We start from the raw sequence: 25,031 nt of genomic DNA, 5'->3' as shown, positions 1-25,031 counted from the left end.
GATCTTCAAGCTTTTGAGCCATCAAGTGCACAATGGCACTCACCTGATGAGTCATTTTGATGGTATCACAATCCATAGATCTCTTTTTAGTTACCAAGTCTTTCATAAATTTGGCACATCCCGGCATTTTCTCAAGAGTATCCACCAAGGACACATTGATCAACAAACTTTTCATCATCTCAATAAACTTCTTGAATTGGTTTTCATTTTTTTGCTTTGCAAGTCTTGATGGTAAGGTGGAGGAGGCCTTGGCAAAGGAGCCTTGTATTTGGGCATTACCGTTTTCGGTATGTCTATCACGTGTTCCCTAGACGGGTTTACGTCATTTTGAGTCTCCTCCTCATTGTCATGAATATCAATTCTCACCTCACCATTCAAATTCTCTTCACTCACTTGCTCATCAACTATTGGATCATCGTCATTTTGCATTTCAACATAGTCACTCACAACTTTCTTTTGCTTGGAGGTACTTGCTTTACCACCTATACCGCTCCTTATGGTCACCGCCATTGCGTGGCCGATATTGTTCCCACCCTTTGGATTTAATACTATGTCACTTGGTAGTGCCCCCTTAGGGCAAGTGTTCAAAGCTTGCGAAATCTGGCCAAGTTGGACCTCCAGGTTATGGATAAAAGTATTATGGGGCACCAATTGGGCATCAGAGTCGGAGTTTTTCTTCATCATTTGCTCAAACATTGACTCAATCCATTCCATCTCATTGTTGGACGAGCTAGGACCTTAGGACGGAAATGGAGGCGGGTTGTTTGGTTGTTGAAACATCGGAGGCCTTTGAAAGCTCGGCGCCTGATTACCTTGATTACCGTTATTCGAACCCCCTTGGTTGTTGTTTCCACCCCAATTACTATTGTTATTGCCACCCCAATTGCCCTGGTTACCCTAGTTGCCCCAATTCTGATTGTTGTTCCCCCAGTTCCTTTGATTGTTGTTGTTATTGTTCCAATTTCCTTGGCTTTGGTTTTGATTTCCCCAATTTCCTTGGGATCTCCACTATTGTTATTGATTCGAAGTATTGCCCCGTTGTCCTTGGTAATTGTTCACATACTAAACCTCTTCATTTTGCTCATCATACTCATCATCTTGGTTGTAATCACTACTACCTTGCTCATATTGATCTTGATTGCTTTGCATATGCTGACCACACTATCTCCTCTTGTTTACCAATAGATTAACCCCTTCCATTGCGTTTACTTGTTTTGGTCCCTGAATCTACTGAAGCTGTGCTTTGGCTAACTGGTTCATTGTTGTTGTCAATTTAGCTATGGCTTGTCCGTGGTCTTGAAGTTCCTTGTGAAGATTTATGACATGAGGGTCCTGTAGACATGTGATTTTTGACCCTCCCCAATATTTTTCATTTTTAGCACGTAAATATTTAATTTAGGCTTAATATAGCTATTTCAACTCATTTTTAATCTTTTGCTTTATTTTATCACAAAAAATATTTTAGTTTACGTATTTTTCGTAAATTTAAATAAAAAAATATACAAAATAGTACCTTATCTTTATTTTTATATAATCTTGAAAACAATAAAAAATAGTTTTATGTTTTATAGTTTAGTTCAATTAATTAAAATTAATTTTATATTTTTATATTATAATTATACATAATTTTGGAAGGAGGAATTAGTTTTAGGTAGGTTTATCCTGTCTTTATAAATCTTGTAATCCATTTTTTAGTCTTTGGCCCAATTTCCTAGTCCATACCCCTAACCTAATCCCTACCCCAATATAACAGGATCTAACCCTAAAATATAAGGACCACGCCTAAAATTCCGATCATCCGCCGTTTCTTAATAAAGAAGAACACACAACCAGCGAAATACCAAAAAGAATGCTAAGGATCTAAGGAACGAACCAAAAGAAGAAAGCTAAAAACGGCAGATGATTTTGGCTAAAAAGGGCAGCCGTTTCCCTTACCCCAAAAAATCCTCATCGTCCTCTTTCTCTTTAAAATTAAGAAAAGGCACAAAAAAAGCAACCAATTTAATTTCTCCATTCTAGAGAACAGCACAAAGAGTTGAAACCAGAAAATCGACCATCTCCTCTTTACGCAACACACATACATATCTGAATCTTCAACCGGCCATCTTGCTGGAAATTCAGAGAAAGCAGCAGCGACAGAACATTAGCGAAACCCAGCTGAAACGACCACCTAAATTAGCCGAGTTCGAGTTTGCCGTTGAGATCGCGTTTGAGTTCTCCGGTCGTGGTTCTGTGTTGCCTCGGATTTTGCTGCTGTTTTTCAGTCGAATTTTCGGAAACAGAATTGCTGATTTTTCTTCACTACTGAGATTTTGGATTATCAGGTTCATTATTACTTTAGTTTCTTCATTTTATTTGGTTAATGTGAATCTACACTCAGATTTGTTTGCTCGATTTCAGTTGTTGAGTATTCTGTCCGTGCAAAATAGGTGGCATTATTTAGTCGATTTGAAGTTTCTATTGTTTTCCTATATTTTGTGGTTGTCAATTTTGTCAGTTGGTTGTTTGGTTACTAGCATCATGATTTAGCTATTTTGGCAGTTTTTTTTGGCTTCTGTGGAATTCAATTCAGTTTCATGCATTATTCTTCTCTACTTTTATTTTTGGCATTGATTTAAAACACTTAAGGTTCTGCTCACCTCACTACTCCAAAATGACTTCATATTTGAATTGTCAGACATGTACGTGTGTCAATTGCTTCTAGTTTTTCTTATGATTCATTGGTTTAAGCCTATAAAGTGGAAGAACGTAACTAGAAGTTTGATAATTTCAACATGGATCGAGGTGTTATTTGTGTTGGGTGTACGTAGTGCACTTTGCTTCCATTACTTAGTTTCTTTCTACTTTGGTTTTCCTTTACTATGTGCTGGATGATGAAGCCGGCGGAAACAAATCTGTGTTTAATTCTTTTTTTTTGTTTTGTTGATTGGCAAGGTTGTGTTTAATTTTAATCTATTTTGTTGATGCGAGGGTTGGGGTTTTTGGGTTTAAAAGCAATAGTTTGCACTGAAATTTAAAAGGCAGAGATGGTCTTTGAAGGTTTTAGGCATATGGAGATAAGGATATATGAATTTTCTATCTTTCTCGCACATAAAGATTTCAGTGTCTAAGAATTTTAATGTTTGGCAACAAAGTGGGTGTAATAGTTGAATCTATTTGTTAGTAGTGTTTCGTTCTTTTTCACTGTTATTCTGTATCAATGAAGTTTCGATTTAGAGTAATTGGTGTAGATTGAATAAGTTTGCTAATGCAATTTGGGCTCTATTTGATTTTATTTTTCAGGAGTAGTTGAATCCCGCTAATTTGCTTGTTTGTTAATATATATATATATATATATATATATATATATATATATATATATATATATATATATATATATATATATATTTGTTTATTCATAAGCTAGCCCATCTTCACTAATCATGAACATCCGTAGTTTGCTTTAGTTGAGTACAGTCCTTTAAAATTAGAATCGAGGTGTGCCATTAGTTGAATTTCCATGGCCCTCGCAGACTTGAAAGTGCCTACTTGCTCTAGGCGCGCTATTTAAATTAATTTCCTTAAACTCGGGGGTGCATTTCATGTGACCCAAATCCAAATCTCAACAACGTTAAATAAAATGTGTCGTAGACCACGAGTGCATTTCATGTGGCGTGGTTCAAAGACGTGTTTTAGATAACGTTGAATCTTTCTAAAATTAATTAAAAGTGGTTAATAATTTAAAATTATACCATAGGCTAAAACATGTTTTAAAATCAGATAATAGGCCAATTATGATAGTTTAAGCGACCGTGCTAGAACCACAGAATCCAGGGGTGCCTAACATCTTCCCTCGGGTTAACAGAATTCCTTACTCAGAATTTCTGGTTCGTAGACTTCAAAAGGAAAGTCGAAATCTTCCTCAATTTGGGATTTAAAAATAAACCGGTGACTTGGGACACCAGAAAACAAACCATCCCAAGTGGCGACTCTGAACAAAAATGAATAAATAATCTCATTTCGAATAATGTCACTTAAATTGGAAAAACTCCCTTATACTACCTTCAGGTGTGTAAAAAGGAGGTGTGGCAGCTCTGGCGACTCTGCTGGGGAACGAACCCAAAATCTCTGGTTCAGGGTTGAAGAATTCGAGCTTAGAATAATTGTTATAGTTGGCTTTATCCATTATCTGATTTTGTTACATGATTTGGGCCTAATGTGCTAATTGATTGTTTTTACCGCTTTGATATTCCGTGAACTGTATATAAACTATTGCGAAACCCCTCCTCTCTCTGAGTCTTCTAAATTATGAAGAAGTGTGCACTTCGTGTGACTTCTTTTCTGTTAGAGTCATATCCCAAATTTAGAACGAGGTTCGGACAAGTTGCAAAGCCGGTGAAGCTTCTGTATTCCTGGTACGCTACCCCCCCCTCGGCTCGAGCTGTCCGCTCTAGTAAGCCAAGTCTAGAACAAATAAACCCAGGTTTTTTAAAACCTAGTATAACAATACCTCATGCTGGATCCCTAGTAGGAACGTTGCTTTGTATCATGTGCATTTTGACTTAGGGGACTCAACACAGGGGTTGGGTCCGTCTAGGACAGGTATACCCAAATTAAAAAGACCATCCTGATGCATCTTACGTGCTGCTTGCGCATCTATTTGTTTCGGCTTGCATGTTGATCGGCTTCTAGAATAGGAAAAGAAAATGAACAAAAAAGAAAATCGAAAAAAAAAATCAAGAGTGAGAGGTAGGTATTTGAAATTTCTGAAACTCTCACGAAATTCAAAAAAAAAAAGAAAAATAATCCAATGTTTTCAAAAAGTCATGTTTCCCTGTTCCGTCAAAAAGGGCGAACTATGCGGGTCTAATTCTCACCGGATGTGAGATACGTAGGCAAACCTCATCGGTTCCGGCCCATAAATTTTAAAAATCCAAAAATATTTTCCTTTACTTCCTCTCTAGAAAAGTCTTTTTTTTTAGACCCAATTTTCAAAAAATCCAAAAATATTTTCCGTTACTTGCTTTAGAAATCCTCTTCCTGTCATCGCTTGATAGCACTCTTTGTGAGATTTTACTAAACAAGCTCTCTCATTTTTGTTTCTCTGCTCCCGTCGCCTCGTGGTGCCCGAAGGTTTTCACCGACGAGACTCTCTCTTTTTATCTCTCTCAATTCAGCGTGTGCCGGTCTCCATTTGTGACGCTTATTGGTTCCCCACTATCTTTGGCAATTGATTTGAAGGCTTGTGCTTGGTAAAGAGAGGTAGGTGATACTAACTTCTCAACTGCTCGACGTGCCCCAATTTCAGGGCGAATGGGATTTTATTGTTGGTGTGACTGAACCTCTGGGAGAGGCTGCCTACGTATCCTTTCGGAATCAAGTCAAACGTAGTTCAGGCCTCAATCAATGTTTTTTTTCCCTCTTTCTATTTTTTTTGTTTTGTTTTTTTTTTGTTTTTGTAGAGAGGATTGGGTAGTGTTTGGGAGTAGTGGGGAGTAAAACCTTCGTCATTTTCAAATGTGTCAGGACCGCTGGAGTATGATTTAGACGTAGTATCTCTTGACTGCATCTGCATTTACTGCTGTGTCGGGGTCATTTCCTTCGATATCACCTAAATACAATGCTCCTCTCGGCTGTATCTTCCTTATGATGTAGGGGCCTTTCCAATTTGGAGCAAACTTCCCTTTTGCTTCCTCATGATGCGACAGAATACGCCTCAGTACCAACTGACCTACTTCGAAATTCCTGGGCCGGACTTTCTTGTTGTAAGCACGGGCCATTCTTCGTTGCTACAACTGTCCGTGACAAACCGCGGCCATTCGCTTTTCATCAATCAAAGTCAATTGCTCTAGCCGAGTCTTGACCCACTCGCTGTCTTCGATTTCCGCTTCGACAATGGTTCGAAGCGAAGGAATTTCTACCTCTGCCGGTATTACAGCCTCGGTCCCATAAACCAAAAGATAAGGAGTCGCTCCTACTGATGTGCGTACCGTAGTGCGGTACCCCAACAATGCAAATGGTAACTGCTCATGCCACTATCAGGAACTTTGGATCGTTTTCCTCAAAATCTTCTTGATGTTTTTGTTTGCCGCTTCCACAGCACCATTGGCTTTTGGCCGATAAGGAGTGGAATTCCTATGCGTTATCTTGAATTGCTCGCATACATCTCCCATCAAGTGACTGTTCAAGTTTGCTGCGTTATCTGTAATGATAGTCGCAGGAATACCGAAACGACAGATAAGATTTGAGTGTACAAAATCCACCACAGCTTTCTTAGTGACCGACTTGAGAGTGACAGCCTCTACCCATTTTGTGAAGTAGTCTATGGCAACCAGTATAAACCTGTGTCCATTCGAGGCCTTTGGTTCAATTGGTCCAATGACGTCCATGCCCCAAGCGACAAATGGCCAAGGTGCGGACATGGGATGCAGCTCCGTGGGAGGTGCATGAATCAAATCACCGTGCACCTGACACTGATGACACTTCCGAACAAAGCTAAAACAATCCTTTTCCATGGTCATCCAGTAATAACCTGCTCGAAGGATTTTCTTCGCTAAGACATACCCGTTCATGTGAGGTCCGCACACACCTGCGTGTACTTCGTGCATGATCTTTCTCGCTTCCTCGATATCGACACATCTTAGGAGATTGAGGTCCGGGGTCCTCTTATATAACAATTCACCGCTCAGAAAGAAACCACTTGCATGTCGCCTAATGGTCCTCTTTTGATCTCCAGTAGCGTGCTCGGGGTATTCTTGTGTCTTCAGGAACCTCTTGATGTCATGGTACCAAGGCTGCGTATTTGATCCCGCCTCGATTACATTGCAGTAACCGTGTCTTTCCTTGATTTGGATTTCCAAAGGATCGACGTGGGCGTTGCCCGGGTAGGGTAGCATTGAAGCCAAAGTAGCAAGTGCATCTGCCAGTTCATTGTGACACCTCGGGATATACCTGAACTCTATTGATGTAAAGCGCTTGCTGAGGTCCTCCACATGCTGTCGGTAAGGGATAAGTTTGACATCCCGAGTTTCCCATTCGCCTTGAGCTTGCCGGATAATCAGGTCAGAATCTCCCATAATCAGTAAGTCTTCGACATCCTGATCGATTGCCATATGTATGCCTATGATGCAGGCTTCATACTCAGCTGTATTATTTGTGCAGAAGAAACGCAGTCTAGCTGTGGCGGGATAATGCTGACCGGAAGGCGAGATCAAAATTGCCCCAATTCCTACACCTTTGGCATTCACGGCTCCATCAAAGAACATCTTCCAAACATGAGCGTCCTCCGAGACCACTTCTACAGTATTTACCTCTTCATCTGGAAAGTAGGTACGCAATGGCTGGTATTCCTCATCGACCGAATTTTCGGCCAAATGATCTGCTAGCGCCTGGGCTTTCATTGCCGTGCGAGTGACATAGACTATGTCGAAATCAGTAAGCAAGATCTGCCACTTGGCCAGTCTTCCAGTAGGCATCGGTTTCTGAAATATATATTTTAAAGGATCCAGCCTGCTTATGAGGAAAATAGTGTGGGCTTGGAGATAATGTCTCAGCTTTTGAGCAACCCATGTGAGAGCGCAGCATGTCCTTTCCAGCAGAGTGTATTTGGCCTCGTAGCCGGTGAATTTCTTGCTCACGTAGTAGATTGCTTGCTCCTTTTTCCCGGTTATGTCGTGTTGCCCGAGGACGCAACCGAAAGAGTTCTCCAAGACTGTTAGATACAAGAAAAGTGGCCTCCCTGGTTCTGGAGGGACCAAGACCGGGGGATTCGAAAGGTATTCTTTGACTTTATCGAAAGCTTCTTGACACTCAGTTGTCCATTTAATCGCCGCATCTTTCCTTAGAAGCTTGAATATGGGCTCACACGTGCTTGTCAACTGGGCAATAAACCGACTGATGTAGTTCAACCTGCCCAACAGACTCATCACGTCTTTCTTCGTTCTCGGGGGAGGCAGATCTCTGATGGATTTTATCTTAGTTGGATCTAGCTCGATACCTCTCCTGCTTACGACGAAGCCCAAAAGTTTGCCCGACGGAACTCCGAAAGCACATTTGGCTGGGTTTAGCTTCAAGTCATACTTCCTTAGTCTCTCGAAGAATTTCCTTAAGTCTTGGATGTGATTATCCTGCGTCCTGGACTTGACTATCACGTCGTCCACGTACACCTCTATTTCCTGATGCATCATGTCATGAAAAATGGCAGTCATGGCCCTCATGTAAGTAGCCCCAGCATTCTTCAAACCAAATGGCATGACCCGATAACAGTAGGTGCCCCAAGGCGTGGTGAAGGCAGTTTTCTCGGCGTCCTCTTCATCCATCAATACCTGATGATACCCAGCGTAACAATCTACGAAAGACTGTATCTCGTGTTTGGCGCAATTATCAACGAGGATGTGGATGTTGGGCAGTGGGAAATTATCTTTGGGACTTGCTCTATTCAAATCTCGGTAATCTACACATACCCGAGTTTTCCCGTCCTTTTTTGGTACTGGAACCACATTCGCCAACCATGTTGTATATTGGACTACCCGAATCACTCCCGTTTTCAGTTGTTTGGTGATCTCCTCTTTAATCTTGTCACTGACCTCAGTTTTGAACTTTCGTTGCTTTTGTTGAACTGGAGGACAATCAGGATGAATCGGCAATTTATGAACCACTAGATCAACACCTAGACCCGGCATGTCATCATATGACCAAGCAAACACGTCTTTAAATTCAAAAAGAAGTTGAATTATCGCCTCTCGCGTTTTCTTGTCCGTGTGAATGCTTATTTTGGTCTCCCGGATTTCTTCAGGAGTTCCTAAATTAACCGGTTCGGTGTCATTCAGATTTGGCTTAGGTTTATTCTCAAAATATTCCAACTCTCGGTTTATTTCCCTAAAAGCTTCTTCCGCATCATATTCTGGTTCTGGGTTCATTAATTCGCAGCTAAATAGCTCATTGTGATCTGGGCGTGAAGTCCGCAAGCATGTCATATTTAAAGCCGCATTATTATAACTGAAAAGAAAGATAAAAGGAAAAATAACAAAAATCAGAACAAAAGAAAGAATGAGAAAGCAATGATGATTTTTTTTTATTTTCTTTGGAAAGTTGGAAGACAACGATGTTTACAACTCAGGAATACAAAAACAACAATGGAAAAGAAGACAATGTTCAAGTTATGTCCTGGAGATAACTTGTGACACAGGAAAGGTGGCAGGACAGGTCTACCCGGACTTCCGTCTAGTCGGGAATGGCGTGGCCTCCCAGTTTTGAAGTTTGGCGTTCAGCCCTACGTACATCATCTCAGCAGTGCTTGTGCCTTCACCTGGTTGAACCATGTGGATCTCGTAGAGCATCTCTCTCATCGCTCCACATATCTCCTCGATTTCCTCAGCTGTGAAGACCTCATCATCTTCTTCTTCGCCGTACCTTGGCCTGATGGAAGTTGCATATAAATCCGGTAGTGGTCGAGGTAACTTCCAACCCTCATTTTTCCTTTTCTTTGCCCACTCTTCGTCTGCTGGAGTAGGTTTGAAATCCAGTCCAAAAAGTTTCTTGGTGACTGGCAAGGTAATGGGTTCTGTTATTCCCTGAAGGGTTCGTCCAAGCCCCTTCCCTGGCCTGAATCCGTGCCGGATCATCTCTTTGGCCACCATAACCGAGGCGTTAGACAAGAAAGGCTGGGGGCAGGGTATTCCCTCTTCGTGCTGCTCTGCCAGTACAATCTCAAAAGCTTGATAGACCGTATGTTCGCTCCCTTCTCTCGGTTCCAGATATGGGGTGGATGGGTCCCGATAAATAGCATGCTCATCTTCCCCATGGACCACGATCTCTCTGTCTTCGTACTCGAACTTCACCATCTGGTGAAGAGTGGAAGGCACGGCTCCTGCCGCATGGATCCAAGGTCTGCCAAGGAGAAAATTGTAGGATGTATCCATGTCGAGCACCTGGAAGGTTACTTGAAATTCGACTGGTCCTATGACCAATAACAAGGTCTATTTCTCCCATGGTATCTCTCTTGATGCCGTCGAAAGCCCTTACGCAGACATTGTTGGGTCGGATTCTTCCGGTCCCAATTTCCATTCTTTGTAGCGTGGAGAGCGGGCAAATGTCAACACCTGATCCCCCATCCAACATTACCCGCTTGACATAGTAGTCCTCGCATTTAACTGTTAGATGCAAGGGCTTGTTGTGTGTCGCTCCTTCCGGGGGTAAATCATTCTTGCTGAAAGAGATTTGGTTGACGGCGAAGAATCTTTCTGTCATCCGCTCTAGTTGTTCAACCGAGGTTTCAACTGGCACATATGCTTCATTCAGGGTCTTCAGTAAGATCTTTTGATGCTCGGCCGACCTCATCAACAATGATAGCATGGACACTTGCTCGGGGTACTTGCGCAGTTGATCTATCACTTCGTAATCCGGCATTTTCATTTGTTGGAAGAACACTTCCGCTTCTTCAACACTTACGGGCTTCTTTGGCGGGAAGCGCCTTTGTGTGGCGTTGTTCAGTTCTTGGGTATTTGAATACCTTCCAATGAAAGTATTTTCTGGAAGTTCTCCCATGACCTCTTTACCTTTGTACATTACCAAAGTCTTTTGATAATTCCACGGCACTGTGGACGGGTTGGTCATTGGCTTTTGTGGCACGCGTCCGATAACCACTGGCTCATTCAGCCGAGGTGGTTGAATCGTCCCCGGACCACATAGGCCCCTTTCGGCACGTACATAGGTTTTGTCTTTTTGATTCCGAAGTTCTGCGTCTTCTCAGCTCGACCTCGTGGTATGTAAAGAACTCCACCCTTTACCGGTACCACTTTCTTCTCCACCTTCTTCTCAGGCACTTTCTTTATAGCTTTGGCCTCCTCCCCTTTTTCTGGTTTTTGGTCCGTTTCGGGCCTCTTTCCCGTGTCGACAATGGCAATTATGGCTTTCAGAGCAGGGTCGAACTCTTTGTATTCACAAATCATTCCGATCAGCGGCCCATTATTGAGAGCAGGTAATGGATTGTTAGTTACATTCGGGATTTCCTCGTCCCTTAGCACTATTTTCCCTTGCTCTATCAAGTTTTTGACCACTCTTTTCAACGACCAGCAGTCATTTGTATCATGTCCCTCGGCCCCTGAATGATAGGCGCATCTGACTCCAGCTTTGTAAGAAGGTGACGTCGGGTTTTGTCTTGTTTGAGGGATTGGTTGCAAGAAACCCAACTGGACCAGCTTTGGGAACAAAGTTGAGTATGGCTCACTGATGGGCGTGAAAGTCCGCCTTCTGGGTGGCTCCTGAGGGCGGAAGTTGTTCTGTGGGGGTTGTGGGTTATAGTGGTTGCGGTAAGGAGGCTGGTTCCTGGGAGGTGGAGCTGGGCCTCGGTTGACTTGTTGTGGTGGATGGGTATAAGGTTGGGCATTCATGACCATATAAGGTTGATGAGCATATGCCAAATTTGAATGGGGTAGTAGTGTTGTGGGGTTCTTTCCGGAAAACGGGGCCTGGGATGACGATACTCCCTTGCTTCCGAGGCTGCCATAGTTGTTTCTTCCTTCTTCTTCCCTCTTGTCATTCCTCCGGACCCGCTTTGGACGGCCTGGGAAGTCGCCCTTATGGCTGCTTGACTCAGAATCCTACCTGTTTTCAGGCCATTTTCCACCATCTCTCCAATCTTGATCGCTTCCGCGAATGGCTTACCCATGGCTGACATCATGTTTTGGAAATAATCAGACTCTTGAGCCTGGAGAAAAGTAGTGACCATCTCCACTTCATCCATGGGAGGCTTCACTCTTGACGCCTGTTCACGCCACTTAATAGCATATTCTCTGAAGCTTTCTGAAGGCTTCTTCTTCAAATTCGACAGAGAGTTTCGGTCTGGCGCAATGTCGATGTTATACTGGAATTGTTTTACAAAATCTTTGGCGAGATCATCCCATATATGCCATCGGGACATTTCCTGATCCATATACCATTCTGAAGCTATCCCTACTAGACTTTCCCCAAAATACGCCATCAGCAGTTCTTCTTTTCCGCCGGCTCCCCGCAATTGGTTGCAGTATTTCTTAAGATGTGCAATGGGGTCACCGTGCCCATCGTATTTCTCGAACTTTGGGGTCTTGAAACCCGTTGGCAGGTGCACGTGAGGGAACATGCACAGGTCGGCGTAAGAGACGCTCTTTTGTCCGCTCAATCCTTGCATATTCTTCAAACTTTGTTCAAGGCTTCTCATTCTCTTGGCAATCTCATTTTGTTCTGCAATTCTGGGGTTCTGATCCTGCCCGGGTGCAAGCTCGCACTGAGGCGGTAGAGGATTAGTGCTGGTAGCGAACCTAGTTGGTTCCATTGAGAACGATGGTGCTTGGAATGTAAAAGAGGATGAGTCAAAGCTTGGCTTGTACGTGGTAGGCTGTGCCGTAATCGGGCAAGGCGATGCAGTAAAGATGTTCATGCTTGCATCAGTGGATGACATTCGGGGATGAGGCTCAGAAGGCGATCCAGCAGAGAAGGCTGAGGTGGCTGGGTACCCGAATGGGGTAGCAGGATAATTTATGGGGACATTAGAAGTCCCACTTGACCTGGAGAATAATTCAGGGAATCCGGGGACGACACTTGGCGGCTCTTTCCCATTATTCCAGTCGTCCAGCATTTCCAACATGCGGAGCCGTAGGATTCTATTTTCCTCCGCAGTTGCGGATTCAGGTGTGAGGACGGCTGAGATCGAGCTTTCCTCGGAAACAGGGATTGTTTGCAATGGGATTTCCGAAGACATTTCCACACTTCCTTTTGATCGGGTAAAGTAAGAGTGAGTACTGCTTCTGGTCCTAACAACAGGTAGTTGAACACTTCTCCTTGACCTCGTGAAATATGAGTGCGAGGCCAGACTTTCACCAAACCAACCGTCTTTTCAAAAACCCTGGAAATGCTCAACGACAAACGCACGGTTAATTTGCAGCAAATAACAGATAGTCAATCTCACGTTGGACATGATGCACCTATACAATTAAGTGGATTACTACATGTTTGCTACAAGAGCATACGTCATTCCGGCATTTTCCTCTTACTAGTTTTCCCCCATTTTTTTTATTTTTTTTATTTTTTTTATTATTATTAATTTTTTTTTATTTTGCAGTAAAAGAAATGCGACCGGATCCGATGAGGACTGCCTACGTATCACGATGCCTACGTGAATCAGATCATTACGTAGTTCGAAAAACACAAATGAGCGTAAAAGAAGCAACCTCTTTATTGTTGAAATGGTCTATTACAAACTACATTTTGCAAAAGAAAGAGCAAACTTTGAAAATAAACCTAGACTCAAAATAGACTAAAAATCACCCTGATGGAAAAACAGGCAGAAGATGCTAAGATACAGGCTTGACTTATGAGTGCATTATGGTTTTGAAAATTGGTGTCCGCGGGGCATCGTTCGGCCTCGCCGCGGTCCTAGGCGTGATATCCCTCTCAAGTTGCTCCAGCTCATGCATAGTCTGCTTGACATAACCCATCACTGCCGAGAGGACGGTAACGCTGGACATGTTCTCACATCGTAGACATCGTCTGGTGATGGCATGGGCAATGGCCTTAATCCTATCTCTGGTTTGCTTCTTCTCTACGAGTAGGCGTTTTATCTGATCGCTACATATCTTGAATACTTGAGTATCCTGTATATGCTGATGCTTCAGTCGCCGTACTTCCAACTTCATCTGGGCTATTGAGTCGTACCAGTATCTGCTCTCAATTTGGAAATCCTTGGCCTGATTAGCTGCTTTGATCTCAAGTGCAGCCATCTCTCTCTTTATTTTAGCAACAGTTTTCTCGTGGCCGCCTTCCAATTGGTTCAGGTATCGGCGATGCTTATCTGCTCTTGTATCCCACTGTGCCCTGAGCTCTGCTATGACGTTTTCAGATTTCTCCAAACCATCTCGCCATTCCCTGATTTCACTTTTTAGCCTTTTTATCATCTGCTCGTCTGATTGACGCCTTGGCTGTTTATCTGCATCCACCCTTATCTGTTTGATCTGGGCTCTGAGCATTTTGTTTTCCTGAACTAACCTGTTCCGCTCTCCCAGACTGGTAGCAGCTTGCACGTTGTGCTCATATTTCAAGCCTTCTACTTGTTGCTTTAACCTGCTGATTTCGGTGCAATAGGCCTCTTTCCTTTGCTAACCAATCCCACTGCCTTTGCGATGATTCGGTGAAATTCCGGATGTGGGGTCTCTTAGCCGGCCTTTCATGCTCAAATTCCCTTCTATACCATGCAAGGTAACCTGGCGCTGTCTCTCCTTTGGCTCGATCCCGCACGCAAGTATCTGATTTCAAATATTGACACTCACTCCAGATTTGGCGAATCTTTGCTTCTGGGAATTGTCCGTTAGGACTTATCTCAATTGCTTGAGTGCTAAGATCTTCCTCATGAGGTACTGTCTGGCATCTTCCGAACTGTCTCAAAACTCGGCAGGGTGCGTAAGGTTGAATGCTCTTAAGCCCCATCAGTAAGAAATAAGTTTTAGCTGCCGACATATATAGGATCTCATCAACAGGCAACCATCCTAGCGTCCATTGTATTTGGCTGGCAGTAAGAGCTTGAAAGAACGAGGTCCATGCCAGGACTCCTTTGGGCAAACTGATCTCTTTGGTTCTCGTGTAAGATTCTTCTATGCAAGTCTTTTCCGGGGAACCATGGCTCAAAATCTCGGAATGATGGCAGAGGTGCTCGGTCATCCATATCTGTAGGAGCAAGTTACAACCTTCGAAGAAATTTCCCCCAGCTTTACAAGCTGTAAGAGCTCGAAAGATGTCAGATACCACCATAGGCGCGAGAGTACTGTCACTTTGCGTGAGTAAAGTGCTGACGACCCCGGATATCTTCAAATCAATGTTTCCGTCTTTCCTTGGAAATACCAGAAGGCCCAGGAACATCATCATGAACGCTACCCGTCTGTGCTTGTCCCACTTCTGACGAACTCCTTTGCTGCACAGTTTGTTGATTGGATTATTGAATCCTCCCTCATGACCGTACCTATCATATATGAAGCATGGAGTACAAAATCCGACTGCCAGATCCGGGTTGTGGACTGTTCTAGGTATCTTCAATGAATCTAGGAACCTATGTACCGTGACAACTCTTGGGGCGACCAAGTATTTTTGCCTCAAGGGAAGTTCAACATTCCCGATGTATCCGGCCATTTCTTCCAAAGTGGGGGTGAGTTCAAAATCAGAGAAATGGAAAACATTGTGCGCCGGGTCCCAGTAGGTAACCAAAGCTCTTATGATATCTCCCCGAGGCTGGATTTCCAACAAACCCACGAGACCTTTCAGATGTTTCTTGACCTCATTTTGTCCTTCAGCACCTAGATCATTCCACCATAGCCGTAACTTGACAGGGATTTTGGTCATTATTGAAAAATGTTCATTTTGCATCGTGCTCATCCTGCACATTTATTAAGGTGATTTCAACAAAAATGATTTTGACTCAAAAATATTTTACAAAAGGGATTAAGTTTTGAACACGACCTTTAAACACTTTGAGGACGAAGATTTTAAGGCCGTGTGGGTCAACTGGACAAAATACTAAACAAGACCCAAAGGTGGCTATTTATGCAAAGTCAGCCTTCCGGCGTCCCTTTCGGGAACATTCGGCTATTTATGACAAAACAGCATCACCCGATTTATTTACGACTCTTTTTAAAGTTTGAAACACATTTTTTTTATTCATTGATTTTGGCTATTTTAGCAAAAATGGGGGTTGAACCCGACGAGGGTTGCCTACGTATCTCACATCTGGTGAGAATCAAACCGGCGTAGTTCGGGAATATCGTAAATAGAAAAAATCAAATAAATCTAGAAATCAAGAATACATATTTTTATTATTTTTTTTCTTTTGCAAAGAGATAAGGACTAAAGAAAATATTAATTAATTTTTTTAGGAAATATTTGGACTATTAGTCTGAATTTATAAAAAGGGGTACTGCGAAAGAGACAACATTTTTTTTGAATTATGAATTTTCCGTTTTTTTTTACTTTTAAATAAATACCTTCTCTTTTTTTTTGAAAATGATAAAAAAGAAAATTTTATATTTTTTTTAAAAAAAAATCAAACTAGAAGATAATCTTTTTTTTTCATATATATTTTAGAAGAAATTCCGGCGAGATTTCGACACTACTCGGACATTGGTTCTATTTTTCCAAAATAAGTAATTATCTCCCTATGCAACAAAACACTGCCAGTAATCTCGATTGAAACTTAGAAGAAGCAATACTACCTAACAAATTGACAACAGATGAACTTCAGACAGACAAAACCAAGTTTCTGATTTCCTATCTGTTTTATTTTTTCTTGCTCTCTTTCTATTTCTGTATATATGTGTATCTATGTATGTCTCCAAACCTCTCTTCTCAGATCTCTCCCAGTTCTCTCTGTCTGTGTGTGTCAATGTGTGTGTATCTCTATGTCTATGTGTGTATATCTTTCTTAGAACTTCAGCTCTCCTTCTTCTTAATTCCCTTTTTTTTTCTCACAATTTCCCTCTGTCTCCCCCTATATTCTGTGTGTACATCCCCCTCTTATAAGCCTCCCATCACCCCTTTAACAGCCTGTTTTACACAAATCAGAACATCCTCCCATGTGCTCTCCTATTTTCAGATTCCACTTACTATTTAAATAAGAACAAACTCCCATGATATTCCCTGGCAGACTTACCTTTTAAGTGAGGTTTAATATTTCTAAACTAAAGCAGGATGTGCGCAGCATGGTATAATCTGACAGCATATGCTGTCAAACTATTTTAAATGTAACAAAGGCCTTTATGCCCATGTTGTGCACAAGTGCACATGCCCTCCAATTCTGACTGCAGCTAAACAAAACCAATCTTTTTATATTTCTGATTCAGATTAACAACTATAAGTAGCTAAATTCAATTCCTAACTGATTCAGACAATGCTTAACAGAAGCAGATCGATTTGTTTATTGTTCAAACATCTGAAACTAATTGACGACACATGTCGACTCGACTATATTAGTTATAACACATACAATCGAAACCAAAATCAGACATTTAACAGTATAGGACACATGATTCGAATTGTATTGACTAAGCAGAATTGTACCCGAGGAATCAGTTAATCAGTTCAAATTTCAAATTTAACTAATTGCACAATAAATACATACATACATATTATCAGAACAAGTAGAAGAAGAAACTCAATCAAATAACAAAGGTTCGGGCAAGGTGGACAGGACACAGTTAATAAAACTCGAAACACAGATTTCACAAAACATGAACAGCTTTTAGAACAATCACATGGACTAAAACAAATAAAGAAAAGAAAGCAAACTCACCTTAAAACCCGAAAAATCAAAAGCCTTAACTTGGATTCGGACAGACCTTTCTTAAGGCCGAACGGACTTTAATTGAAGTGTTTCTCAGATGAGAAACACTTCGATTAAGGTCCATTAGACCTTAATCTCTTTGGCTTGAACAGATACGGAACATGCACGGAGAAACCTAGGGTTCAAAAAAATTAGATCTGGGATTCGTGTTTCCCTGGTTAGATTCGGACCAAACCAAGCATGGTTTGGTCACGAGGGGGGTCTGGGGACTGTCTGGTGTGAAGTTGAGGTCGATTGGTGTAAATCGGGTTCCGACTCGAATCTTCAAATGAAGATTCGAGAAGGTGGGAAGGGATTCGAACTAAACGGCCAACAGATCAATGTTCAGGGCGGTGAGGGGGTTTTATGGTGTTAAGGTGAAGGCCACCGGCGTTCATGCCGCCGGCTTTCATGGTGAAGGTGTACAGAGGCGGCTCTAGGGTTTGGGGTTCTTGTGAAGACGATGAAGGCTGGGGTTCGGATAGGGGGGGCAGGGTAATGTTATGAGTTTATATAGTTAGTGGGTAGGTGGATCCTGGCCGTTGGATGAGATGTGATGAAGGGCCAGGATCCTTCGACTAACAGGGAACGACGTCGTTTCAAGGGTAAAGGGTTGGGGTCGGTCCGGGTGAGACGGGTCGGGTCTGTTTGTTTGGGCCAATATGTTTAAAATTGGCCCAAGTCCGAAAAAAGATTTTTTTTATTATTATTTTTCTTCTTTATTTTAAAAACAAAACCTAAGTAAATCAAATTAAAATTAAATAAACACTTAATACAGTTATTTGCACACACATTAAAATATTTTAAAACAGGTAAAATCAAACAAAAATAAAATCACGGACAAAGATGCCTATTTATGATTTTCTATTTAACAACCGGATTACGGTTCAAATTATGCATGACACATACATTTTTTGTATTTTGTTTTAATAAAAAATAAAAATGGGCAAAAATCATAAATAATTAACAAAGTGCCATGTAAAATCCAAATTTGTACAGCAGGACCATTTGTTATTATTTTTTTATTCTTTTGGAGCGATTGTCGCGCAAGACAAAAATCTCGTGCTCACAGTGAGGGTTTTCACCAATAAGACTCTCATTTTTATTATTTTTTCCTTCCTGGACCAAAGTGCTGCCCCTGATACAAATCACCTCTACTTACTCGACTTGGCATCTCTCAAAGACTGATCGAAAGGTCTTTCTTTGGACCGTAATGTGAGTTTTTGGATAGGGTTAGAAAGAAAAGGTATCAAAGGCTCAAAACAATTAAAGTGGGTTCAAAATTACAACTTTTGGAATCAGATTTCTTGCAACAACCACAACTTTTGCCCCAATTTCTTTGCTTGGGGACTTTTGGGATTTTATTTTGATGGGACCGAACCGTGAGACTACCTACGTATCCTTAAAAGGAATCAGGTCGAATGTAGTTCATGTCATAGAAATTGCTTCGTTGTTGCGATTTTTCTTTTCTTTTCTTTTCTCTTCATTTTTCTTTTTGTAGTTTTATTTTCTTTTTCTTTTTCATTCTTCTCCTTCTCTTTTCATTTATTTCTTTTACTTATCGTTTGTTCTCACGTTTCTGAATTTTGCCACTGATTCCAAAAGAAGGGTATGAAAGGAAATGAACAAGGCTCAAAAGGGGTAACAAAGGATAAAGTGTTTAGATAGCAGAACAAAATGCCTTCGTCATTCCAATCTCCAAAATATGCCAAGTACAAATAAACCCAATTTAACCAAAGAAATCATACATAGTATCTTTTGACTGCATCAGAATTGATGGCCATTTCTACGCATTTGCCTTCTATATCTGTTAAATACAAAGTACCATTGGACAACACTCTTGTCACGATGAACGGCCCCTGCCAATTTGGGGAGAACTTGCCTTTCGCTTCCACCTGATGTGGAAGGATACGTCTCAATACTAGTTGGCCCACTTCAAACTTCCGTGGACGCACCTTCTTATTATAAGCTCTTGCCATTCTCTGTTGATACAACTACCCATGACACACTGCTACTAATCTTTTCTCGTCGATTAAAATCAATTGTTTGAAGCGGGTTTTGACCCACTCATCATCATCGATCTCTACCTCTACGACAATTCGAAGGGATGGGATTTCCACTTCTACGGGTATCACTACTTCGGTGCCATACACCAACAAATAAGGAGTCGCCCCTACTGAAGTACGGACAGTAGTGCGATAACCCATCAATGCAAACGACAGTTTTTCATGACACTGCCTAGAACCCTCCACCATTTTTTGAAGTATCTTCTTTATATTCTTGTTGGCTGCCTCAACTGCTCCATTTGCCTTAAGGTTGTACGGGGTAGAATTGGGATGTGTAATCTTGAACTGCTGACATACCTCTTTCATCAGATGACTATTGAGATTAGCCCCATTGTCAGTAATGATCACCTTTGGTATCCCAAACCGGCAAATGATATTTGAGTGCACAAAATCAACCACCGCCTTCTTGGTTACAGACTTGAATGTTTTAGCCTCTACCCACTTGTTGAAATAGTCTATGGCCACAAGAATGAACTTGTGCCCCTTTGATGCCGATGGCTCAATTGGCCCAATGACATTCATGCCCCATGCAACAAAAGGCCACGGTGCAGACATCGTGTGTAATTCAGATGGTGGAGAATGAATCAAATCTCCATGCACTTGGCACTGATGACATTTACACACGAAACTGATACAATCTCGCTCCATAGTGAGCCAATAATAACCTGCTCAGAGAATCTTCTTTGCCAGCATGTACCCACTCATGTGCAGTCCACAGACTCCAGAATGTACTTCGGTCATAATAGCTGTGGTCTGCCTAGCATCTATGCATCTCAGCAGTCCAAGATCTGGAGTCCTTTTGTACAAAACCCCTCCGCTGAAGAAAAAGCCGCTTGCCAACCGCCTAATTGTTCTCTTTTGATCACCTGTGGCTTGTACTGGATACACCCCCATCCTGATGTATTCCTTGATATCATGAAACCAAGGCTCCCTATCGAGCTCTTCTTCCACCACATAACAATAAGCATGCTAATCGTGGATCTGAATCTGCAAAGGGTCCACATAAGCCTTATCGGGATGGTGCAACATTGACGCTAGAGTAGCCAAAGCATAGGCAACCTCATTGTGAATCCTTGGAATATACCTGAACTCTATTGATTGGAACCGTTGACAAAGATCCTGCAAGCATTGTCGGTACGATATAAGTTTTAAACCTCGTGTTTCCCATTCTCCCTAAATCTGGTGCACCAGAAGGTCCGAGTCACCCAAGACCAAGACTTCCTGGACACCCATATATACAGCTAACCTCAAACCTAGAATCATGCCTCTTACTCAGCCATGTTGTTAGTACAGTAGAAACAAAATTGAGCCGTAACAGGGTAGTGATGCCCTGTTTGAGAAATAAGTACCGCTCCTATCCCAACGCCTTTCAAGTTAGCCGCCCTATCAAAGAAAAGTTTCCATCCTGGTTTTTCAGCTGGTTCCAACTCATCCATATGCATTACCTCTTCATCAGGGAAGTAAGTCTTCAAAGGCTCATATTCTTCGTCTACAGGGTTCTCAGCCAATGTTTGGGCTTTCATTGCAGTCCTAGTCACATAGACGATGTCAGATTTTATGAGCAAGATCTGCCACTTTGCGAGCCTCCCTGTAGGCATAGGTTTCTAAAAGATATACTTTAATGGATCCAAACGAGAGATGAGTTACGTAGTGTAGGATGACAAATAGTGCTTCAACTTCTGTGCTACCCAAGTTAGGGCGCAACATGTCCTCTCAAGGTGGGTGTACATAATCTCGTAAAATGTGATCTTCTTGCTGAGATAATAGATGGCCTGCTCCTTCCTGCCAGTGATGTCATGCTGACCCAACACACAACCAAATGAATAGTCCAGGACCGACAAATACAGAATCAAAGGTCTCCCTGGTTTTGGTGACACCAACACATGTGGGTTTGACAAGTACCCCTTTATCTTATCGAATACTTCTTGACACTCATCTGTCCATTTGACCACAACATCCTTTTTTAACAGTTTGAAGATAGGCTCACAAGTTGTCGTATGCTGAGCAATAAACCTACTGATGTAATTCAACCTCCCTAATAAACTCATCACCTCATTTTTGTTCCTTGGGGGTGGCAATTCTTGGAAAGCTTTGATCTTTGACGAGTCCAATTCAATACCTCGACAGCTGATTATGAACCCCAACAATTTTCCAGATGGCACACCAAATGGGCACTTTGCAGGATTGAGCTTAAGATTGTACCTGCGAAGCCTTTGAAAGAATTTTCTCAAATCTCTGACATGATCAGATAGCTTTCCTGACTTTATGATTACATCATCCACATAGACCTTGATTTCCTTGTGTATCATGTCGTGGAATATGGTTATCATTGCCCTCATGTAAGTTGCCCTAGCATTTTCAAACCAAAAGGCATGACCCTGTAGCAGTATGTTCCCCATGGCGTGATGAATGCCGTCTTTTCTGCATCTTCCTCATCCATTAAGATCGGATGATAGCCCGCATAACAGTTCACGAAAGACCCAATCTCATGTTTGGCGCAATTGTCAATTAGAATGTGGATATTTGGCAGTGGGATCGTCCTTGGGACTCGCCTTGTTCAAATCACTGTAATCAACACACACCCTGGTCTTGCCATCCTTCTTTGGCACAGGCACTACATTGGCTAACCAAGTGGGATACCGAGTGACCCGAATGACTTTTGCATCGAACTGCTTGGTGACCTCTTCTTTGATCTTCACACTCACATCAGTTTTAAATTTCCTAAGCTTCTGCTTGATAGGAGGGAATGCCGGGTCAGTGGGCAATTTATGAACCACCAAGTTAGTGCTTAAGCCCGGCTTGTCGTCATAGGACTATGCAAAAATATCTTTAAATTCAAACAATGCTTTGATTATCTCTTCCCTCATTGGTGGTTCAAGATGGACACTTATCTTAGTTTCTCGGATATTATCTGGGTCCCTTAAATTGATTGTTTCTGTATCACTCAAATTAGGCTTGGGTTTTTCTTCAAAATGATTTAATTCTTTACTAATCTCTTCAAAGGCCTCATCCTCGTCATATTCCGATTCATCATCACACTCTATTTCTTGAATTACTATTTCAGATTTAGATTGACTTTTAAGACTGGGCCGGAGATTCCTCATGCATGTCATATCATTGAAGCCAGCATAAAAAGTATTGTACAAGGAAGAAAACAAAACCAAAAATAAAACTATCAGGAAGGAAGAAAAAAGGGAAATTGTATTTCAGTGAAATTAAAGATAACAAGGTTTATACATCCAAACGGACGGAACATAGAATATGAATTACAACCTTGGAATAATCCAGATAAACTAAAAGAAAATCAAAGCAAACTACCAAAACTCCTTCCTGGTGGGAGAGGAGTAGCTTCCCAATTGTTAATCTTTGCACTGGGCCCAACAAATTGCACATCCACTTTACTCGAACCCTTTCCAGCTTCCAACATGTTCACATCGGCGAATAACCTCTCGAACTTTTCAATCAAATCTCTATCCACCTCAACCCCTGAACTGGGAACCGTCGTCACTGGGCGCTTTCTGGTACCAGGCATAACAAATGATCTGGAGAGCCGTGGGATGGGCTTTGGGAGGACCCAGGCCCTCTGTTTTGACTTTCTAGCTCTTTTCACGTCCGCAACTGTGGGATTGAACCCCAAACCAAATGTATTCAAGTTTTTGGGGAGAGACACCGGCTATACGATACCTTGCAGAGATGCACCCAATCCTTTTCCCGGTACAAAACCATTTTTCAACATTTCAGCAGCTACCATGACTGATGTGGCAGCTACCCTCGGGGTTGGAACGCACTTCCCTTCTGGAATTTTCTCTACCTATACCGTGTCAAAAACCTGATAAACCTATGGCCCCTTGTCATACTCAAACTCTATGAACGGAACAATGGCATCATTGGGAACACACTAATTATCTCCGTCGTGCACAACAATTTCCTGCCTGTCGCTTTCAAACTTGACCATTTGATGCAGAGTAGACGGGACTGCTTTGGCAGCATGAATCTAGGGTCGACCTAACAACAGATTGTAAGAAACAGCCACATTGAGCACATGGAACTCCATAGTAAATTCAACTGGCCCTATTGTAAGCTCAAGCACTATGTTCCCGACTGAATCTTTCCCTCCACCGTCGAATCCCCAAATGAAGATACTGTTCTTGTGAATTCTTTCATCATCCACCTTCAATTTGTTCAAAGTGGAGAGAGGTAATATGTTCACATTGGAACCATTATCGACCAGTACTCGGGTAACCACGGAATTTTCGCATTTCACCATGAGATAGAGGGCTCTATTGTGCTCAGTGCCCTCCATGGGCAACTCATCATCAGAAAAAGTGACTCTGTTTACCTCAAATATCTTGTTAGCTATCTTTTCCAGGTGGTTTACTAAGATTTTGTCAGGAACGTGGGCCTTATTCAGGATCTTCATCAAAGCCCCGGTGCTCGTCTGAATGGATTAATAATGACAATAGTGAAATCTGAGTCGGTGTCTTCCTTAACTGCTCCACAATGGAGTAGTCCAACACTTTCATCTTTCTCAAGAATTCCTCTGCTTCTTCCTTGGTCACAGCTTTCTTCTCCAATACTTGGTTATCTTTGGAGATTTTAGCTTTTCTCAACTCTTCGGGGGCAAAGCATCTCCCCGATCGACTCAAACCGTGGGTCTCACAAACTTCTTCTTTAACCTTTTTCCCCTTGTAAGTCACTGTCACTCATTCATAATTCCACGGGACCGCCTTGCTGTTGACTATCGGTAATTGAGTTACCGGTTTGATAATTATAGGATCTGTACGGGCACCCTCCACAATTATCACAGGCTTGTTCGCCACTCCTGGCACAACCACTTTCGCTCTTTCCTGTTTCCCTGCAATGTCACTTGAAGACCCTTTCTTGACCCCTACAGATGGTTCGCTATTTGTCCCGCTCAACTTGATCACAGACTTCTCACTTGTTGACTTTTCAAATGGTCTGGCTTCACTGGACCGAATTATCATGATAGTTTGCGAAGGCTTCTTAGGCTCCCCTCCCTTATGCACTATCTCAATCATATTTGTCTCATGATGGGCTGACAATGGGTTCTGGCTGATATTAGGTGCCTCCGGAGCTTGGACCTCAATCCAACTAGTATCAATGAGCTCTTGAATAGCTGTTTTCAGTTGCCAGCACTTCTCTGTGTCATGCCCCGGAGCACCAGAACAATATTCGCAACTCACAGAGTGATCAAGATTTCTCGCGGGAGGATTTGGCAATTTTGGCTCAATCGGACTCAGCATACCCAATTGTCTCAACCTGTGGAACAAACTGGTATAAGATTCTCCCAATGTAGTGAAAGTCTTCTACTTCTGCAACCTCTCATTCTTGGTAGCCTAATTGGGCTTGAAACTTGTTCCAGGGGGATTTCGGTAGGCTCTTGGGGGTGGATAGGCATTTTGTGGAGCTAGGTAGGAATTAGGTGGAGTTGGCGCACGCCATTGCGTGTGGGCAGGATGTTGAGGGTATGTTTGTACATGATGGACAGAAAGGTGGGGATCTGGTGGTGGGTAATAGTATTGTGGTGGGCTATATGGAGTGTGAGGGTATATTTGGAGATAGGGTCGAGGCTGATTGTAGCAACGTGAAGGGTCCTCGGATCCGACCCAAGCTCCTGACTCGACTATGCA

The 25,031-nt window shown here is 42.2% G+C and overlaps 1 long non-coding RNA gene across 1 annotated transcript in view; it reads left to right on the top strand.

The window, feature by feature from the left end:
* The first annotated feature begins 1,797 nt into the window (after positions 1 to 1,797).
* The window catches only part of LOC138882249 (uncharacterized), a 38,314-nt gene continuing 15,080 nt past the window's right edge, over positions 1,798 to 25,031 (top strand). Inside the window, exon 1 of the long non-coding RNA XR_011403728.1 lies at positions 1,798 to 2,324. This is a non-coding gene — a long non-coding RNA (uncharacterized lncRNA). The remainder of the gene's footprint in view (positions 2,325 to 25,031) is intronic.

Source organism: Nicotiana sylvestris, chromosome 11 (assembly GCF_000393655.2).
Source record: "Nicotiana sylvestris chromosome 11, ASM39365v2, whole genome shotgun sequence".
NCBI lineage: Eukaryota > Viridiplantae > Streptophyta > Magnoliopsida > Solanales > Solanaceae > Nicotiana > Nicotiana sylvestris.
Note: the sequence above shows the minus strand (reverse complement) of the source record. Positions and strands in the feature narration are given on the sequence as shown.